This window comes from Haliotis cracherodii, unplaced genomic scaffold, assembly GCF_022045235.1.
Source record: "Haliotis cracherodii isolate W230 unplaced genomic scaffold, xgHalCrac1.p SCAF_14, whole genome shotgun sequence".
Lineage (NCBI taxonomy): Eukaryota > Metazoa > Mollusca > Gastropoda > Lepetellida > Haliotidae > Haliotis > Haliotis cracherodii.
Genome location: NW_027266269.1, coordinates 5,477,177 through 5,485,101, shown reverse-complemented (window position 1 = coordinate 5,485,101; position 7,925 = coordinate 5,477,177).

Here is a 7,925-nt window from a genome sequence, read left to right as displayed (position 1 = left end):
GCAAATTAAACCCTGACGCATTATGTATATATTTCAGGAAAAACTTATGTAAGTTGGCTAATGGCGTTTCCTTTAAAATGATTCCTTCCTTATCGGTGAGACGTTGTTTTTCCACTTTTGTCTTCACATTGTACAGGGTGCCCTTGTGCTATTTGGCTCATTCCCTTGTAAATTTTTTAATGTTTTATTGTTGAGACATAGTTAAGCTCCTTCATTGAGATTTTTGCTATTCATCCTCTTGCTACTTTCTCAGTCAGTTAAACTTTTGATTATGGATGCCCTTAACAATAATGCTTGTTTCCAATGGTTAGCTTATGATAGCTTCCTGGTAGTTGACCCAACAGTGGTGGACACCATACGAGGCCATTCGGCTCCTATAGCTGAAGGTCCGCGCACCTGCACGAGCATTGGCTGTCCAATATTTTTCCGCGCGCTACCAATTTGGAGGGTGGTTTTGTACTTGGCAGGTTTATACCCTGCCTAATTGAACTTTGAAAAATGGACTATGCGGCGTTGGAACAGGTGACGATATTGGCGGAGTATTTCCGATCACAATACCTGTTACTTGCCTGTGCACAGACAGCATTATCCAGACCAGCCCCATTTCGCACCATGGATAATGCGGGCCAGCCATATCTTGCCAATTCATCTCACAGCGTCTGTCCATTTTTTTTACTTTCTGGAGATAGAGTATTGACTGCCGTTGTGTCGAATTGTGCGCCATACGCCTATTTCATCCACTTTTAATGACCCGTTAGTGGCCCCTGTGGTATCCCAGACACTGAGCAGATGCCGCTGTGTGTCTACTGCAAGACTCCAGTTACTTTTGAACTCGGGTTGGCTGTTGTCAAGGAAAAGGACCCAGGTTACACTGTACAGATCGCCCCGTTGCCATGTTGCTTTGCAACAATCCATAGATCGTGCTCTCCGTTTTAGGTCGTTACCTAGACTCCCGCTAAACATCCCCGAGGTCTTTTGTCCGGCTTGCGGTGCCCCTTACATGAAAGGGCGACTTGCCCTTCAGGAGACGATAGAGCGTAGCTTCCTCTGCTGGAAGACTGTCTTCGACGCCATCAAATTTCACGACGGTCTTCTAGTGCTCCGTCACTTAACATACAGCGTTTACAAGAAGAGAGGCGTTCCTCTCCTCCGCTAGTTTCCTCACGCCGCCTATCATCAAGCCGCATCGACTCGCCCAGCATTGGGTCGTCATCTTTTGATCCCGACATGACTCGGTTAGAAATAGCGTGGTCGGATGTCGAGTAAGGTTAACTTAACAGTTACTTCGACCTCACTACTTTTCATCTATACGTTTTTCTCTTCTGTCCGTCTCACCTTCATCTATATTTACCTTCCTCTTATAAGTGTACGACGACAGTGTTTATAGGAACCATATGGCGACAGTGTTTTAATGTTATCAAGTAGGATTGTTAGTGATTAATGAGACTTAGTTAATGTTGGTAACGGCTAAGCATCATAACGACATATAGTCTCCGATTATCTTGCTAGTGCAAGGATACATTTATACGCATGCGTTTTCATGGTTATCAAATAATTGCTTCATGCAAACGTAATTCTAGGTCTTTGAGTGTCTATTATCTGTGTCTCAATGTGTGCTCTCAGTCCATCTCTTGATAATGTTATATGTTGTTCGTTTTGGTGTTGATAACTACAAAGCATTTGCGGAATGTTGTTGGTTAGAATTTTATGATAGTTAGTCCGACTGTACTGTTCAAGCAGTCCATGGGTTTTGCGATTTGTTCGTGCTTATAAATGTCTTTTTATGATTATATTTGTCTACGCAAGTGAACCTGTAACAAATAATCCAGAAATTCGATTCCTCCCGTTATCATCCTTATATGTACATATGCATATGCCAGATGACTATTATTGTTTATATAGTCTTATTTTTATAGGCAGAAGTCTGAGCTGCAGCTGTCACATTTTTATAGTTGGTATGGTATTATTCACTTGTTGTTCGTGAGTTACCAGTATTTTTAAGTGTTGTAGATGATGGCCGTAGCCCATTCTATAGGGCGGAGAGTCAAGCACAAATACAGACCGCAAGCCACAGAGGGTTATCCATATCTGTCAGCAACCCAGCCGTCTACATCTACAGGTGCTCACTGCCAGCGCATACACGCTGTGACTCTATCGGCATACAACATCTTTAGACAGCGACCGGTCAACGCTCAAGCAGTGTCAAGAACAGTCGACCTCTCTCTTTGCCACCCTAGCCAAGGACCTAACTGTGTGCATAGGCTGTGTGTTTTCAAGGATTCAGGAACGTTGGACAGCGTTCCACCAATTGATTTTTCAAAACAAGAAAGGAGCCAGTGAATTCGATTGGGACCAGTGACAAATGAACTTTCGTGAATGGTGGTGCCATATTGTGGCCATGTGCAGTGACATTTGACATTTATGCATTGCTATTGATTAATTCTACATTGTATGTGAATGATATTTCGTGATATTTATGCTCTGTGGTTATCCGAAGTAACATGGGATCTTTTCTCTTATTCTTTAGCATGTAGATACATTTTGACTGTTCGAGTATTCCGGATCTTTCTAAAATTTTGAAATTGGTTACAATCTAATATGTGGAATGATCGATCCTGTTTTACTTCTATTGTGTTTATTGTGATTATATTTTACATCTCAGACCTGAAATCATACTTATGTCTTCCGAGCTGTGGACAGCTCTTGTCCACAGGCTGAGGATGTTATAAGGTTAAAAATGCATCTCAAAAACATTAGAAAATGATAACAAATAAAACCATTATAGTTGCAATGAGGAGTTGCATTAGATATAGTTTGTGACAGAACTTTTAGTTTGAAAGGAATCAATAGATAAAAGACACTTCACATTTATCACAAGTGTATTCTGGACATTTTAATAATTATCATTGGATTGGTCCATGGCTATCGTCCGTTAGTTAATAAATCAAATAGAGAGTTCCAAGGTATATTTCATTTGGAGCTTCCTGATGTGTGTCACAAAATCAATAGAGAGATGAGCAATATGGCACGTAGGCTTCTGTAGTTTTCCGATTACGACACACATGAGTTCATGGTCAGATCTTAATTTTAACGAATCAAAAAGAGGTATTGTGACATGTGACAAGGACAGGCCAGGCTCGACACTATAAAATGATACCTTCAACATAAGAAAGAGGAGAGCACGGTTTGCAATCGATCGAGTCGAATCCCGATCGTTCTAAGTTTCCCCAGTTAGTGACAAGTCTGGCGGGTCTGATCCTGTCCTGTATTGATAGATGGGCTGAGAGTAAGTAAAACAATGTGAGTATAAAACTGGTGTTGCGTTTCTTTATTATGCGTGTGTGAATGCTGATAGAGATAACTTGGAGTAAGTGTCATGAGACCCATCATTCCTTGACGGAGCCGAGCCGCGGCGGACAAGGCGAGTGGCAATGTCTTGGCGTAATTGACCACGAGGACAAGGAACGGCAATACATTTAGTAACTGTATTAGGGTCGCTATGGACGCCTGAAAGCAGTTACGGCATGGTGGAGATGCGGGGTATTCCTTACTTATTATTTACTGTTTGATTGTCACAATTCGCAAATTAAACCCTGACGCATTCTATATATATTTCAGGAAAAACTTATGTAAGTTGGCTAATGGCGTTTCCTTTAAAATGATTCCTTCCTTATCGGTGAGACGTTGTTTTTCCACTTTTGTCTTCACATTGTACAGGGTGCCCTTGTGCTATTTGGCTCATTCCCTTGTAAATTTTTTAATGTTTTATTGTTGAGACATAGTTAGGCTCCGTCGTTGAGATTTTTGCTATTCATCCTCTTGCTACTTTCTCAGTCAGTGAAACTTTTGATTATGGATGCCCTTAACAATAATGCTTGTTTCCAATGGTTAGCTTATGATAGCTTCCTAGTAGTTGACCCAACACTGGTGGACACCATACGAGGCCATTCGGCTCGTATAGCTGAAGGTCTGCGCACCTGCACGACCATTAGCTGTCCAATATTTTTCCGCGCGCTACCATTTTGGAGGGTGGTTTTGTACTTGGCAGGTTTATTACCCTCCCTAATTGAACTTGGAAAAATGGACGATGCGGCGTTGGAACAGGTGACGATATTGGCGGAGTATTTCTGATCACACTACCTGTTACTTGCCTGTGCACAGACAGCATTATCCAGACCAGCCCCATTTCGCACCATGGATAATGCAGGCCAGCCATATCTTGCCAATACATCTCACAGCGTCTGTCCATTTTTTTCACTTTCTGGAGATCGAGTATTGACTGCCGTCGTGTCGAATTGTGCGCCATACGCCTATTTCATCCACTTTTAATGACCCGTTAGTGGCCCCTGTGAATTCGATTGGGACCAGTGACAAATGAACTTTCGTGAATGGCGGTGCCATATTGTGGCCATGTGCAGTGACATTTGACATTTAAGCATCGCTATTGATTAATTCTACATTGTATGTGAATGATATTTCGTGATATTTATGCTTTGTGGTTATCCGAAGTAACATAGGATCATTTCTCTTATTCTTTAGCATGTAGATACAGTATATATATATAATAAGATAAATGCAAGTATAATTGTGTACATGAATTATATATTAATATGAGATTGTTAAATTCACTATGATAAGGAATTAATATGTACCAACTACGTGGTTTGTTAATGTACTCACGTTTTATAATTATATGTACGAGGAGCTCAGGTGGCGGCCAACTATATTTAATTAATTGGTCTTCCATTGAGAATGACAGGGTACAGAGTACAGGGATCTCAGAGTCATGTAAAGAGTTAAGGTTGTCACGAGTCAGCCAAGATGATTAAGAGGTATTAGTGGGAAGCATTAAACTATACGAATTGTACAACGGAGGGAACCAGTTCTACTCTTGTAATTGGAAGCTAGATCATATATTAAAGACTTAATAGATAGGATAAACCTGAAGGTACGAGGTCAGAACCTCGGATATGTCACAAAGAAGCTGGGTACTACTCAATCTTCATAACAGACTCACGTGTTGGTCAAACCTCGTGACGTCATAGTAATTTATCATTAGAAAAGTGTAAGGATAAAATGGGGTGGGAAATCATGATTCGGGGAGAACGGTTTGCGGGACCCAAGTAGCTAGGTCAGAGGTCACTGCGCTCCTAAGTAATTCAGATTGCTGCCAGTACGTTTGTGCGGTATCTGTTTTACATTCTCCAAACCTAGTTTAAATAAAACTCATCGTATCTTGAGAACAAGTCGTTGTGTTCCTGCTGTGGTGAATCCTGATTGCGAAGATCAAGAAAAAGGATCCAGGTTACAAGCTAGACAGATCACGAGCCGAAATTTTATGGTGCCGTGACCCGGATCTTGAAAAACAAATCTCCAATCAGGAACGCACAGAAACAGAAATACAGAAGGGAATCTCTCAAGGTAAGTTTTGCCCTGAATGACGCAAATTGCTGCTAGTATATAGGGTAAAGATATAGTTACGAATAATTAAGTTAGGAAAAGATACAGACGTAAGAAAAACTAAAGGAAGGTAGTTGATGGAAGTGGAACGAACTCCGAACTCAGGAATCCTACGTCAGAAGCTAATAAAATACATCGATTTGCAGCACAGGTCGGAATAGTGTGCAGATTTAGTGCGGAATTGATAGAAAACGATCTAAGGGAGTGGGTACACTTGTCCCCGGTACTGCGGAATTGGATAGGGAGACAAAAAATCGAGGGTACGGAGAAAGAAGACAATTCTCCGGACCACATAATAGCAGTGTATATAACCTTTTTAGGAAAAAAGAAAGCAAAAGAAAACGCAGAAAAAGAGCAACGGAGATTAGCAAATATTCAATGACAGAGGGAGAGGTATTTAGCGGGTTTAAGGAGAAAGTAAGAGGAGATTGAGGACAAGATAGAAACTTTAGATTAGGAAATCTGGGACATGAAACATAAGTTAGAGTAGGATAATATAATGAACGCCCATTCCCTACAGTGGGACGCAGCAGTAGAAATAGCTAGAGTTAGCCCGGTTAGCGCAGCAACAATAGAAAGAAATTTAGGGGAATTAGTAGGAAGGTCCCGACTACTACAGGCTTGGATAGTGTGCCAGAAAATTTGTGGCACGGAGCGCCAAGATAATTCTCCCGCCCTGATTATCTCGGTATATCATTTTCTAATACAAAGGAGAAGGGTAGAAGGAGTACTGGCTAGGGAAAGATACAGACGAGAGGTAATGAGAAGAGCAAGAAATAAAAGATTACCTCGAGGATAGGATAAAGTGTACATGAAAATAAAATGGTAAATTAAGCTAGTGAGGATTTAAAATAAGTAAACAAAAATTAGGAAGGCAGAGGGAGATGAAAGGATACCTGATCTCCCAGCAGATTTAGTAGCTACCCATCTAACCAGGGTAGAGAAAGCTATCCAGGCTCAGGGATTGCCACAGCAAGTACGAAACTTTTCGTGGGAGGGGTATAAACGGTTTACTGACTGGATAAAGGGAGTAGAAAAGGCCTGCATTTCAGTTAGCGCTCCCGACCAGGTTAAATGCACCTTAGCCATACAGACCGCAGTAGGGCCAGCCGCAGATTTCCTAGTAAGGAAAGTTAAGGAAAACCCTAATATCCCCTGGGAAGAATTTAAGACGGCGTTAAAAGAAAGGTTTAGTGACTTGAGTGATGTGCAATACGCACAACAGAAACTCAAGAAACTGAAACAAGCCTCGGGGGAAGTAGTACAGAGCTATGCCGACAGACTCATGTCTTTGGCTGATGAATGCTATAGTGCGGCAGAACAGAATTCCCCCATAATCCAAGGAATATTGGTGGATATATTTGTAGATGGTCTCCGAGAAGACCATGTGGCAAGGAGATTAATTAGGGAGCGACCGACAGATCTAAGGGATGCTATGAGGAAGGCTTCCTATGAACAGCAGGCTTCCAGGACATACAATTTAAGGCGACATAGGGAGGAAACCCCTATGGAAGTGGATTCCGCAGGTAAGGACCACAAATATGAAGCCCTACGAAGGCAGACAGAGGCTCTGGCTCATCAGACAGAGGTACTGGCTCAGAGTATGGAGCGTATGATGTCGCTGAATGTGGCCCAGTCTAAATCTAGACGACAGGCGGAGAATTCACATCCAGCTGACAGGCAGACGATGGGCCAGTCCAAGAGAGAGCCCAGTGGGCCCAGAGGGAGGGTTGCAGGTGGCTCAACTTGGCGACCCGATTCAGGACGACCCGGTAATATAACCATTGGTACCGGGGGTATATGGACCAACCGGGATATGAATGGACGGATCGCCCATATGTAACTACTGCGGGGTAGTGGGACACACTCAGAGGAGGGGTAGAACAAGACTTTACAACAGACAGAATCAGGAAAACCAGTAAACCATGTAGACGATGACCGTAGTCACACAGGGAATAAGGACACGGTTAACGAAATGACGGGAGACGTGCTAGGAGGTTTGACCACTGAGGTATTGATAGGGTGGGCACGTTTAGAAGCTCTAATTGACACCGGGGCAGATATTAGTATAGTCAACAAGTAGGTATTTTTGGTCAAGTATGTATAAGGATGTAGTAAACTATGTGGGAAGATGTGATAAGTGCAACGCTAAAATGCTATGTAGGCAGAAGGTTTTCATGCAATATATGCCACAACCAGAGTACCCCTTTCCGATTATTGGTATTGACATATGCGGAGATTTCCCACTGAGTGATCAGGGAAATAGATATATGCTCACTATTATAGATCATTTTAGCGGGTGGCCAATTCCAGATAAGAAAGCCGAGACGGTGGCCAGGGTATTGTTAAAAGAAATAATACCCAGACATGAATGTCCTAAGAGGATTATTTCTGACTGGGGAACTGAATTCTGTTTTTGAAATAATTAGCCAACTTACAGGTCAATTTAACATTAGCCACATCAG